Here is a 14,146-nt window from a genome sequence, read left to right on the forward strand (position 1 = left end):
GGGAGGAGAGGGGTCTGGGGGTGGGGGGGTCTTTAATTCAACATTAAGCCGTTGTTTTCCCAGTTGTATCACTGTGGTAATGAGGTGTTGCAGTCAGTTACGATTGTGATAACTTTTCACTGCTGTGGTTTATGTGTGTAAATATGATCACAGTTGGAGTTTCAGAAGTATATTTACACTTTAATTATTTATTATCATCAGGTGTGATATTTGGGAGTTTCACAGGTTTGTCTGCAGACACAGTTGCAGATTTACATCTCTCAATTGAAAACAGAATCCCACTGGCAATCTTAAACCATTATCTTTATAACACCTAGTTAGTCAGAATTCTGGAATGTCTTCTGACTGTCTACTTAAACTTCATCATGTCTTTTTCTCAACTCGAATTCATGAACAGGTGGGCAGACTTTACTCTTCTTTAGAACACATTGAACTGAATTATTTTCGGCATAGTCGAATTGAGATTTGCTAGGAACCCCCCTATGCTATATGACATGCGAGGTGGCGTCACAAATGGAGATGCTTTATTCAATTGGCCAGCAGATCAGTTTATAAAGAAAACAGATTTCAAGAGAAACTCTGTTGAGTCGAAAAGCGAGTTAGATGCTTAAGATGGTTTTTGGATTATTTGTCTCTTTTGACTCCTACAGGTTTGTAAACAACACAGTTTCTACAAAATGAAAACTCAGTTTTTAGAATTTTCGAACTGAACCGCAGTCTGATTGAGTAATTTGGTACCTACATCTGAAATATGGTGCCAGGCTACATTGCCTTGTGTGTTTACTCCTATAGTCATACACGAAAATATCATATATCACAATATATTATGCTTTCCACGCCTATAACGATGACATAATCTCCAGGTGACACAGGAATAACACCAAACCCACATATTTATCAATATTCTGCTCAATATTTGAGGAGGCGGCGACTTACAAATATTTATCACATAATTTACTGTGTTATCCAGTGAATATACCCATGTCGTATTTTTTGGCGTATTAATTTAACCCATGTAATATGACCTATCAGCCCTGTGATTGGTTGTAAGTTTCAATTGTTTCAATTGTGACGTCACGCCTTAGGACAAGTATATGACGTCACAGACTTATACACTGGCGTCAAAATGGCAGCTTTTTACATTTCAAGGTTGCATGAAAATTGTCCTTTTACACAAATAAATGCCACAAATCTTGATTCTGTGATAAAAAGGATCTTACACTTGTTTTCGTTTCATGGAAATTTATGAAACCCGTCACAAATGTTTCATTTTAGCTCACAAGTGGCTCGCTAAATTTAAAAATTCTTAGACTTGTTCCACAAATCTCATATGAAATGGAAACTCACGTAAGATATATAGGTCTTTATTTGAAACTTGTAATAGACACATTTGTGTGTCATCTTACATTGAGAGATCAACATTGTTTTCATTAAGTAGATCGTAAAATGTGTGTTTTGGTTTTGGTTCAGTTATTAATTTTCTTCGCAATCCATTTGTCTAACCTGATGTTTTTCTGCATTGTCATAAATACACAGCTGTTTCAGACTTATAACCTCATACATCAAAACTCCACCATTTATCATTTGTAAAGGTATTTCTTGTTTTTAATAAGGAGAGTACAGTTTATTCTGACCCAAGAATAACGAATGATCGCGACTGGAGTCTTCTGTGGATATCCAGTTTGTCNTGAACAGCTAGGTAACAGGTAGTTATTACAGGGGACATAGAAACAGCTAAGTACCAGGTAGTTATTACAGGGGACATAGAAACAGCTAAGTAACAGGTAGTTATTACAGGGGACATAGAAACAGCTAAGTAACAGGTAGTTATTACAGGGGACATAGAAACAGCTAGGTAACAGACAGCTATTACAGGGGACATAGAAACAGCTAAGTAACAGGTAGTTATTACAGGGGAAAGGGAAACAGCTAGGTAACAAGTAGTTAATACAGGGAAACAGCTAGGTAACATGTAGTTATTACAGGGAAACAGCTAGGTAACAGACAGTTATTACCGGGGACATAGAAACAGCTAAGTACCAGGTAGTTATTACAGGGGACATAGAAACAGCTGTCTGTTACCTAGCTGTTTCTATGTTTCCTGTAATAACTGCCTGTTGCCTAGCTGTTTCTATGTCCCCTGTAATAACAGGTAGTTATTACAGGGGACAGGGAAACAGCTAGGTAACAAGTAGTTATTACAGGAGACAGGGAAACAGCTAGGTAACAGGTAGTTATTACAGGGAAACAGCTAGGTAACAGACAGTTATTACCGGGGACATAGAAACAGCTAAGTAACAGGCAGTTATTACAGGGGACAGGGAAACAGCTAGGTAACAGGTAGTTATTACAGGGGACATAGAAACAGCTAGGCAACAGGCAGTTATTACAGGAAACATAGAAACAGCTAGGTAACAGGCAGTTATTACAGGGGACAGGGAAACAGCTAGGTAACAGGTAGTTATTACAGGGGACAGGGAAACAGCTAGGTAACAGGTAGTTATTACAGGGGACAGGGAAACAGCTAGGTAACAGGTAGTTATTACAGGGGACAGGGAAACAGCTAGGTAACAGGTAGTTATTACAGGGGACAGGGAAACAGCTAGGTAACAGGTAGTTATTACAGGGGACAGGGAAACAGCTAGGTAACAGGTAGTTATTACAGGGGACAGGGAAACAGCTAGGTAACAGGTAGTTATTACAGGGGACAGGGAAACAGCTAGGTAACAGGTAGTTATTACAGGGGACAGAGAAACAGCTAGGCAACAGGCAGTTATTACAGGAAACATAGAAACAGCTAGGTAACAGGCAGTTATTACAGGGGACAGGGAAACAGCTAGGCAATGGGCAGTTATTATAGGAGAAAAAAACGGCTAAGAAACAGGAGGTAATTAATGTGCAGTATATTGATGTGACAGTTTGATTTCTGTATCATGGAATATTTGGTGTCTTGGTATTTGTGGATGTAGAACATATTCACCAAGCTATGTAGATTGTTTATTTTTGAGAGAAATAGGATGGTCCCACTGCCAACAAAGTTGGGCCATCTTGTTTTGAGAGATTAGAAAGTTGAGATCAGGTAGTATTTTGGATGTAAACATGATGGACATACCATCTCCTTCTCTCCGACATTATGTAGGGGTTCCACCTCCATAACATATCAATGACTTAAACACTTTTTGTACGTAGGGTTCACCAAGCCCTCAATTCTTGAAAAAAATTATAGAGGCTGTGTGGGTTGACTTATCTCCAGTTCAGGGACGTTACTTGGATAGAACCCAGTGTAAACTTGCTAAATAAAATGGTCTTGTATACCTGGATAAAACCCAACTGGCTAAATAATGTCTTGTATCGGTAATGGTTTGCTCCTGAGTAAGACCTGCTACCTTGTTAGTATTTCTGGGCTATATAGTACCCTATGTATGTTGGCTATGTATTACAAGATCTAGAAATAAGTAAGCAGTTCAAATGACAGTGAACTTTACTATGCTTATTTTGACAGTTTTCATCTCATAGGACTTGAAGTAGTGCTAGTGTATCTTTATGTGTGACCTTGACATTTATCTATATTTAGAACTTTAAACCTATGTAGGTTGGGGAAAGTTTATTGAATTCACCTTGAACTCATTCACCCCTGAAATTTCATAACTAACTAGTCCAGCCTTCGAATTGGAAGAGTTTAAATGTGTTTTCAAGGGTGAATGAGTTGATGCTTTAGGTATCACTTGACCAGTCGTAAAATAAAGCCAGATCTCTGTGTTAACTTTACCATTTTATTAGCCTGTCGTCATAAGACAGGACGTATTATGTTGTCACATTATTATGCAGTCCGGCGGGAGCGTGCACAGTGTCTGCTCGATATCTGGAGTAATTTTCAACGGATTAATTTCAAACTAAATAGGAAAGTTAATCACCAAGAGAGCTTGGACAAGTTGGATAACCACCATTAATTTACGGAGTTATGCCCCCTGAATCAATGGAGCGAATATAATAACAATTACCAGACCATAATTAATGCTCATTCCCCTTGGTTTCATGAAAGCAATACTACTTGCATTCCAAGATGTTTTATTGTACTCAATGATCTTCTAAGAATGTTGAATTATGTTGCCTTTAAAATGAAATCCGCACAAATATTTCATATATTTTAACGATATAAACAACAGCATGCTCATTCAATGTGTGACGGGCCTATTATGTATCGCCTTGCGATAACCTTCTTCATACATCACAATAGAATCACCTCAACAATCCAGTTTTGTTCTTTACTCATTGTTGGTTTGGAATCTGAAGGACATCTCACGTTATATGAAGATAGATATAGTTTATGAACTCATTCACCTCTGAAGTCACATATTTGAACTCTTCCAATTCAAAGGTTGGAAGAGTTCATTATGAAATTTCAGGGGTGAATGTCAGTTAATCATCAACTGGACCATAAGGCTGTCTCAGTAAATATAAAAGTTTAAAATTATTGTTATGCACAATTTTTTTTAGCAGATGTTTCTTCGCAGATAGTCTACCTAAACATTTCTCTGCTGATACTGTCCAGATAAAGATACAAGCAATCAATATGCTATGGGAGTAGAATATGGTAAGTGTGTAAACTGACCTTCAGATAATAATCTCAAGGTGAAGAGCAAAGAACTAGAAAAACATGTTTAAGCTGTGATGGTTTTTGCTGAGTAGAGTAGGTATATATCTCTTTGTTGTGGGTATAAACAGGAGTGATGGTTTGTTAATGCGTAAGTTGTCAGTGTTAATAGGAGAACAAATACCTGACAGTCTGACGAGAAGAAACATCAGCTCAACAAGATGAGGTAAAACATTTGTCGTTGGACATAATGGGGTGGTTATGGCTGCTCCCGGGGACCTTATGATGATTGGCCAAGCAACCTTTGTGGTAAGCTGATTCAACATCGGCTGTAAATAGTTAGCCATTGGACCCTTTCCAATAAATACTGTATACTGCTGATATTTCATAAAGATTTCTGTTTTTCTATGTTCATATTTCTAGCTCACCTGCCCGAAAGGCAAGTGAGCTTATGTCATGGCGCGGCGCATTCATCCGTCCGTCGTCCGTCTGTCAACTTTTCTTTTAAACGACTTCTTCTGAAGAATGTACAGGTCTGGAGTCATAACTATTTGGCGGAAAGCTTCGTTGGTAAGAGCCTGAAAAAGTTTGAGAATGAAAATGACCTTGACCTACTTTCCAGGTCACATGAGTCAAATTTGTCAAACGCTTCAAACGACTTCTACTGAAGAACTGAAAGGTATAGAGTCTTCATATTTGGCTGGTAGCTTCTTTTGGTGGAGCCTGACACATTTTTAGAACAAAAATGACCTTGACCTACTTTCAAGGTCATATTGGTCAAATATGTCAAACACATCAAACGACCTCTGACTAATGGACAGGCCTAGATTCATGATATTTGGCTGCAAGCTTCATTGGTAAGAGCCCAACAAAGTCTGCGAATGAAAATGACCTTGACCTACTTTCATGGTCAGCTGGGTCAGATATTTCAAAAACATCAAATGACTTCTTCTGAATAATCGAAAGGCATTGAGTCATAACATTTGGCTGGTGGCTTCTTAGGAAAGAGCTCATCAAAGTATGCAAATGAAAATGACCTAAACCTACTTTATAGGTCACAGATGTCAGCAACACTTCAAACAACTTGTTCTGAAGACCTAAAACGCATGGAATCACAAGATTTGGCTGGTAGCGGCTTGGGATACAGCCAACAAAGTTTGAGAAGGGAAACGACCTTGAGCTACTGACAAGGTTACAGGGACAAATATGTCAAAACACTTCAAACAACCTCTTCTGAAGAACTGAAAAGCATAGAATCCTATAATAATATTTGGCTGGTAACAGGTAACGGATTGAGCAGACAAAGTTTGCGATTGAAATATTTGTAGTACAGTATAATATTTAATGAGGATAATTTGCTATGCCTGCTTAAATATCCAGGTGAGTCATACAGGCCCTTTAGCCTCTTGTTTTTAAAATATGATAGATATTACTTGAGTCCCATGTAAACAAGTCTGTTTCACTTTCATTTCCTTGTAGAGAAAATGTCTTACATTAAGTTTAAGAATGCCGAACAGTATAATGTGTTTTGGTAAACAGGTTTAATACCCGGTGATGTGTGTAGGTGATTGAGATTACAATAGAAGTTAGACATTTAATCACAAATAGCTTGAATAGGTGATGTGTTGGTGATCGAGATTACAATATAAGTTTGACATTTGATCACAACAGGGCAAGGTATATCACTGTAGCTAAGTGATGCATATTTCTCCAATTATCGGCCTTTCATCCCGTTACAAGTGCCTCGGTAGGGAAGATATAAAATGGATAGAGTATGCCGACTTGATGAATATTTGATAGCGATACATATAGCATTATGAAATGTTTAGCAAATGTATAAAACACTCTCTCCCACAGGTAGTCGATAGAAGTACATCAATCACTGCTATATAGTAGTAAAATATGGATGTCTACGGATGCTTGGATTAACAAACTCATAACTGCTTATTACTGACTAAAATAGGGGTAACAGGTTTGTTATCATTTACGTTAGCATTATACAACTAACATATGTACAGCAGAATATCATCACACTAGTATAAACTGCCACCATCCCAGTGAAATATTCACCTTATGGCTTTGTGTTACATTGAGGGAGAGAAAGAATTACTGTATAGAAAAAAATGAAAACGGAATCCTGGAGATTGCAGATTGTTTTCTGTTCTGATGATCTAAATATAAACCTTCATCTACATCAATTTAGTCCGTGATGTAGTATCTACATCAAATTAGTACAGTGATGTAGTATCTACATCAATTTAGTCAGTGATGTAGATACTACATCAATTAAGTCAGTGATGTAGATACTACATCAATTAAGTACATTGATGTAGTATCTTCATCAATTTAATACAGTGATGTATCTACATCAAATTAGTACAGTGGTGTAGCATCTACATCAATTAAGTACATTGATGTATCTACATCAATTAAGTACAGTGATGAAGTATCTACATCAATTTAATACAGTGATGTATCTACATCAATTTAGTACAGTGATGTAGCATCTACATCAATTAAGTAAAGTGATGAAGTATCTACATCAATTTAGAACAGTGATGTAGTATCTACATCAATTAAGTACATTGATGTAGTATCTTCATCAATTAATACAGTGATGTATCTACATCAATTTAGAACAGTGATGTAGTATCTACATCAATTAAGTACATTGATGTAGTATCTTCATCAATTTAGTACAGTGATGAAGTATCTACATCAATTTAGTACAGTGATGTAGCATCTACATCAATTAAGTACATTGATGTATTTACATCAAATTAGTACAGTGATGTAGCATCTACATCAATTAAGTACAGTGATGCATCTACATCAATTAAGTACAGTAATGTAGTATCTACATCAATTTAGTACAGTGATGTAGTATCTACATCAGATTAGTACAGTGATGTAGTATCAACATCATTTAAGTACAGTGATGTAGTATCTAGCAGCGCTGTTCTGATAATCTAAACATAAAACTTCATCTACATCAATTTAGTACAGTGATGTATCTACATCAATTTAGTACAGTGATGTATCTACATCAATTGAGTACAGTGATGTAGTATCTACATCAATTAAGTACAGTGATGTAGTATCTAGCTGCACTGTTCTGATAATCTAAATATAAAACTTCATCTGCATCAATTAAGTACCATTGATGAAGTATCTACATCAATTAAGTACAGTGATGTATCTACATCAATTAAGTACAGTGATGTAGTATCTCCATCAATTTAGTACAGTGATGTAGCATCTACATCAATTAAGTACAGTGATGTAGTATCTACTTCAATTTAGTACAGTGATGTAGTATCTACATCAATTTAGTACAGTGATGTATCTACATCAATTTAGTACAGTGATGTATCTACATCAATTTAGTACAGTGATGTATCTACATCAATTAAGTACAGTGATGTAGGATCTACATCAATTAAGTACAGTGATGTAGTATCTACTTCAATTTAGTACAGTGATGTAGTATCTACATCAGATTAGTACAGTGATGTAGTATCTACATCAATTAAGTACAGTGATGTAGCATCTACATCAATTAAGTACAGTGATGTAGTATCTAGCAGCACTATTCTGATAATCTAAATATAAAACTTCATCTACATCAATTAAGTACAGTGATTTATCACATACCTTGAATCTTTTTATAGTAATTTTCAGACCATGAAATACAGCGTTCTGTATTGCACATGTGCAATACGGAATGTTGTATTTACCTACTAGCCGGAACTACTTTTTATGGGAATCCCCTTGTCATGGCGAACTGAAAAGTTCCTGGTATTTGCAAAAAATATCAAAGTTTATGAAATCTTTGTATCGATCTCTACACCAAATATGGAAGGTATGTGTTAAAAGCAAGACCACACACTTGTGTTTTTCTAACGAATCAGAAAGCACTCATTTATTGCACAGACGTATATATTCGTCCGCGTAATAAACTTGTGCTTTCCGATTCGTAAGAAAAACACAAGTGTGTGGTCTTGCATATGTAGTATCTAGCTGCACTGTTCTGATAATCTAAATATAAACCTTCATCTTCATCAATTTAGTACAGTGATGTAGCATCTAGCTTCACTTTTGTATATTGATGAGTTTTATTTTAGCTCATTAACCCCTGCAGATACATTTGAACTCTTCCAATTCAAAGGTTAGAATAGTTCATTATGAAATTTCAGGGGTGAATGGGTTAAGCAAAACTACATTTTACAGTAGACAGTAGAATTGCTTGCCAGGTGACTAGAGAAATGACGGTACTAGGTTGATCTTGAGGCCTCAGTACTAATTACCGCGGACATCAGGCAAGCCAGCAGTACTAATTACCGCGGACATCAGGCAAGCCAGCAGCAGCACTCATCCATCATGTATGTATGGAAAATATTTGACATTGACAAAAAATCGTTTAGGTAATAAAAATAAACTGGAACATTGCTACGTACATTATGGTAATTTGAAATGCTATTATTTTTACCGATCCCCGGAAAGAATTACCAATATATGGAACATGAATGATGTACATTTCCTGATCGTAGCCAAGATTAATATTTACTGTTTCACAGAAATGGAGATTTGAGGGTGACGATGAAACTTGAGAATGAATGTGTTTTGGGCTGTATTCCTTGAAATGAAGCTAGCACCTCGCTCAATAGAATCTCGTACATATAGCTATAGCTGTTGGATTTCAATCGTCGTCAAATTCTGTGCCAAGTCATGTAAACAATTATGGTCCTGTTTCTGCTCAGATCTGTTGTATGATTGGCCACATGCATGATTAAGTGTAGACTTTGCTTTGTGTGACCAGGCTTCATCTTGTACAGTCCGTGCTTTTCACTTTTCACATATTGAATTATTTGAGAAATTGTTCAATTCATGTTCGGCTAAGACAGCAAGGGTTAATGTTGTTGTTGAATAAATATCACTCCCTTATCTATAAATCTATAATTATCCATTAGGTATCCACGCTAATCTTCTAATGTGTCTTCTCTGTATATTACCTATCATATAGAAGACTGTTAATGTGGTTCTGGTTGTATTGGTCCAGAACAACACATAAATCATAGCATATACTTCGGATTATATCAGCCTCGATGGGAGATACTCAATTCAGATATAGAAATGGGACGAACAGTTGAGCATGGCTGGGCCATTACGTAAAAGCACAGATAGATAGGAGAACCAGTGACAGGTATTGGTACAGACATGTTGATTGGCTGACTTCAGCTCGCCCATGGTCTGATAGCAGCCGATACTATCACAGACTCAGAGTCCCTATATGTTATTTGTTGGTTGATTTTGTGATGAGAAGATCGGTGATGATAATTTGTGTGGGAACCTCCCTTCTGTAGATACGAACCAAAACACTGTGTCTGCACTCCACAACAGCGTTTCACCAACAGTTGTTTTAAGTCATTTTTTTTTTTCGCATTGCTGGTGACAATGTTGGTGTTAATCTATTTCCATAGTTCTACCTTAAAATGAGATCCCAGAATGATCGCCTTGGGCCTAGCTGTTAACAGATAAAAAATGTAATGTTGCCTCTATTTCATTTGGTGTAGCATTTTTATCTGGGATCTGACATTTAACAGTGTCACATGTGGGCAAGCCAATATGTCTCTGCCTCAGAAAGGGTTTATTGTTTGTTTCCATTTCAAATTGATTCTTGTATCAGACTTCATGTAGCCAATTCCCAGTTTAATTTTCCTTGTGAGGCTGAAAAAGTCTTACATTGTGTTCTCTCCTATGTATTTTGTTAAAGATAATATACTTATTTTAATCAAAAGAAATGAGTTGCAGAAATGATATAATACAAACTGATGACGGTGATAAATCAGTGTCTACCTGGCTAAACAATGTTTATGGCTGTATGGAATCTGAGGAATAACATTTTTTTTTTAAGAAAAAACTTGATTCATTGGAGAATGGAAACATACATGTTACAGGTAAAACAGCTCTTCTATAAAAGCAGAAGCTGAAGAAAAAAAAAGAAGAAAAAAAAAAATGTACACAACTACCTGTTAAATAAAAACACTACCTGTCAGAAATATACCTGTAAGACAAATGTCTGTAAACATAACGCTCGTAAGCCATATACCTGTGAAAAAAACGTAAAATAAATTACCTGTGCATTCTAATTCAGTGAAAAGGTGTGATAAATAAGCCATGATAGTTGTTGGTAATATTTCATTTCTGTGGTATGTAGTGGGCTGGAGGATCATTTCTGTGGTATGTAGTGGGCTAGCTAGAGGAAAAAAGGTACTAAAATACAATGGTAGACTAAGGTGTAATGGTGGAAATGATGAAAACATGGACAAGAGATAATGGTTTTAACTCTAAAATACAATGGTAGACTAAGGTGTAATAGTATACAGTTATAGAATGGGTATTGGGTATGAGGGAAATAGCACATTTATGGTCCCCCGAGGTAAAAAACTATTTCCCTCGCCAACCGAATCAACAGAAACTATTTGCACCAAGGAACCAAATTTTCTGTTGTATACAGAGTGTGAGAGTTTTCGTATAGACAGGGGAAGTTGTACTTTGGCAGTGAGAGTCATCGTATAGACAGGGGGAGTTGTACTTAGGCATTTGGAGTCATGTATGTTTTTAAGACAGTGGAAGTTGTACTAGGCAGTGAGAGTCATGGTATAGACAGAGGAAGTTGTACTAGGCAGTGAGAGTCATGGGATAGACAGAGGGAGTTGTACTAGGCAGTGAGCGTCATGGTATAGACAGTGGGAGTTGTACTAGGCAGTGAGAGACATGGTATAGACAGAGGGAGGTGTACTAGGCAGTGAGAGTCATGGGATAGACAGAGGGAGTTGTACTAGGCAGTGAGCGTCATGGTATAGACAGTGGGAGTTGTACTAGGCAGTGAGAGTCATGGGAGAGACAGAGGGAGTTGTACTAGGCAGTGAGAGACATGGTATAGACAGAGGGAGTTGTGCTTAGGCATTTGGAGTCATGTATGCTTTTAAGACAGTGGAAGTTGTACTTTGACTGTAAGAGTCATGCTTTAGGCAGTGGGAGTTGTACTTGGGCATTTGAAGTCATGTATGCTTTAGGCAGTGGGAGTTGTACTTAAGCAGTGGGAGTCATGCTTTATGCATAGGGACTTCAGACAGTTAACACAGTTCCTTGGCAGACGTCGTCTTCCTTGAGCCTGCAGTGTGTAACAAGCATCGGTTGTACATGATATAGGCACTATGATAAACTGCGATCATTATCAATTTCCAACATGAAAATTCAATAGAAAAAAAAAGATTTATGAGCAGATGAATGTACTTGTTATCTTTCATCAATTAGTCGGTACACATCCTCCTGATATTAATGTTCCGCGAGGAATGTTTGACTCCTTTGTTAGTTAAATGCAATTACAACTAATTCATTACATCACTCATCACACACAGGCATAGCACATTTGTCACATTTTATAATTATGAACTATATTATGAACGTTTTGTCTTGTTCATCAGCATAACGTTGTGACAGTATAACACAGTTGTGGGATCACTCAACGTTACGTGATGTTGCCAAGCTAACCATGTGGTTGACGTAAATGTAGGAATGGCTTATGAATTAGTGTAATGTGTTTTAAACCTACGTATTGCCTGATTTAAAAAAATTATTTTGCCATGCTTTAGCAAGATCTATCAGCTTACTTGTTGTTGGTTTTTTTTTAAATTTAAAAACATATTTTCAAAGTTCTTTTTATCCTCTTGGAGACCGTTTAATGAAGCATTTTTAATGGTTTACTGGTAATATCATAAATATTTAATGCAGCTTTACATTATACCAGCGGTATTTATAACCATTTATAAAGCGCTTAATAATGGTTGTACTATAGTGATAAAATTAGCTTTCAATGGGAAACTGATGAAGGTAATTGTACTAAGTAATTAATATAATTATTTTTTAATGTGAAACTAATAATGGTTGAGCTAGTGAATAAACTAGCTTTCAATGTGAAAGTGATAAAGGTTGTACTGCCAGTATGGGCATCAAAACCAGTACAGAACATCGATTGGACGGGGTATATATCGTTAAGGACATTATCAAATGTGAGGGTTTCTTGACGTCAAAAACCTGGTTAGATGTAATAGATGTTGTGTTAAACAAATTGGATGTGAAAGCTTAAAGTTTGTACGCATACACAGGACGGTATAGGCCCAGCAAGCTGCTGCTGAGGCTGAGAGCATCGCTCAAGTAGTGCTAGACGTGTCCTGCCTTATACTACAGCTGAAAATTGACTCAGCCATTCGCTGAGGCTTCCTCGCAACAGCATCCTGTACGAGAGGCTTGCATCTGTCACAGAAGCATGTTAGCTGTAGCAAGCATCAAGAGGGCCAATACTTAACAGATCCATTCTCTCACTGATGGATATAAGCTATCGTTGAGTTAACAATATCGGCGAGAAGCTTAATTTTGACTTAATAACTTGTGGACATTACACTAACAACGGGATTCAATCAGGTGTGACGTGTTGAAGTGATCTGGCCAGGTAAGAGTGGCTCCTCCACATCACAGCAGAAAAAAGTATTTTCTGCTTGAAGATTTTAAATTGCTAGGAATCACAGAATTTAAATGTTAATTCATTCATTCCATTAAATCCTTTTCATGATAGTGGAGTTCACTTTTGTTAAGAATAAGGTTTTTACATTGGATTTGGATTGCACATGGCTCCGCTTTTGTACACGTTTCCTGTTAAAGGCTGCAGATGTCAGCCACAAAAATGTAGTATGCAGTGTAAGAATACAAAAATGTGCTTATTTTGAAAAGAGATGTTTTCCTGCATGCAAGCCATGTTTTATAACCAAAAATAACACCTAACAGTCTTTGTATTTGATTTGATGGGTACACACTCTGGGGGGGTTATGTGGAGGGGATTCTGTGGATCCAACTATATACAAGTATCACAACTCGCATGGGACTACATTTTGAACAAAATTAATTGCTAAAGAAAAAAGTGAAATTCAGAATTTCAGGTTTTGATTGAAACACATTTTTCATCCATTGATATTCAAATGACACTTACATAATAATAATGTGATGTCGCATTTTACTCAGAAGTATATTGTGATGGCACATGTAATAGGAAGTATAATTATGTCACTTAAAGCTAAAATACAATTGTGATGTAAGGTGTACTAGAGTTTAATTGTGACATATAAATAATTTGTAATTTAAAGTTAAATTGTAATGTAACAATTACTTTTAAGAATAATTGTAATATTTATAATCAGACCTATATAATAATGTCTCTTGATCTTAGAAGTATAATTATAATGTCAGGTGTACCGAGAAGTATAACTATAATGTCAGGTGTACCTAGAAGTATAATTATAATGTCAGGTGTACCTAGAGGTATAATTATAATGTCAAGTGTACCTAGACGTATAATTATAATGTCAGGTGTACCTAGAAGTATAATTATAATGTCTGGTGTACCTAGAAGTATACAATGTAACTATAATGTCAGGTATACCTAGAAGTATAATTATAATGTCAGGTGTACCTAGAGGTATAATTATAATGTCA

At 36.4% G+C, this 14,146-nt stretch overlaps 1 protein-coding gene across 2 annotated transcripts in view; it reads left to right on the plus strand.

Annotated features, from left to right (window-relative positions):
- Positions 1 to 14,146, plus strand: part of LOC110448734 (neuronal calcium sensor 2-like) — a 126,984-nt gene that overhangs the window by 36,870 nt on the left and 75,968 nt on the right. The window contains exon 1 of one of the 2 annotated variants that reach the window (XM_021495150.1): positions 12,795 to 13,109. The exons of the other annotated variant lie outside the window; for it this stretch is intronic. The gene's annotated coding sequence lies outside the window, so the exon portion shown is untranslated. Of the gene's footprint in view, positions 1 to 12,794; positions 13,110 to 14,146 lie in introns of those variants that run through there. 2 annotated transcript variants of the gene reach the window in all.

The sequence above is a fragment of the Mizuhopecten yessoensis genome, unplaced genomic scaffold, assembly GCF_002113885.1.
Source record: "Mizuhopecten yessoensis strain PY_sf001 unplaced genomic scaffold, ASM211388v2 scaffold431, whole genome shotgun sequence".
NCBI lineage: Eukaryota > Metazoa > Mollusca > Bivalvia > Pectinida > Pectinidae > Mizuhopecten > Mizuhopecten yessoensis.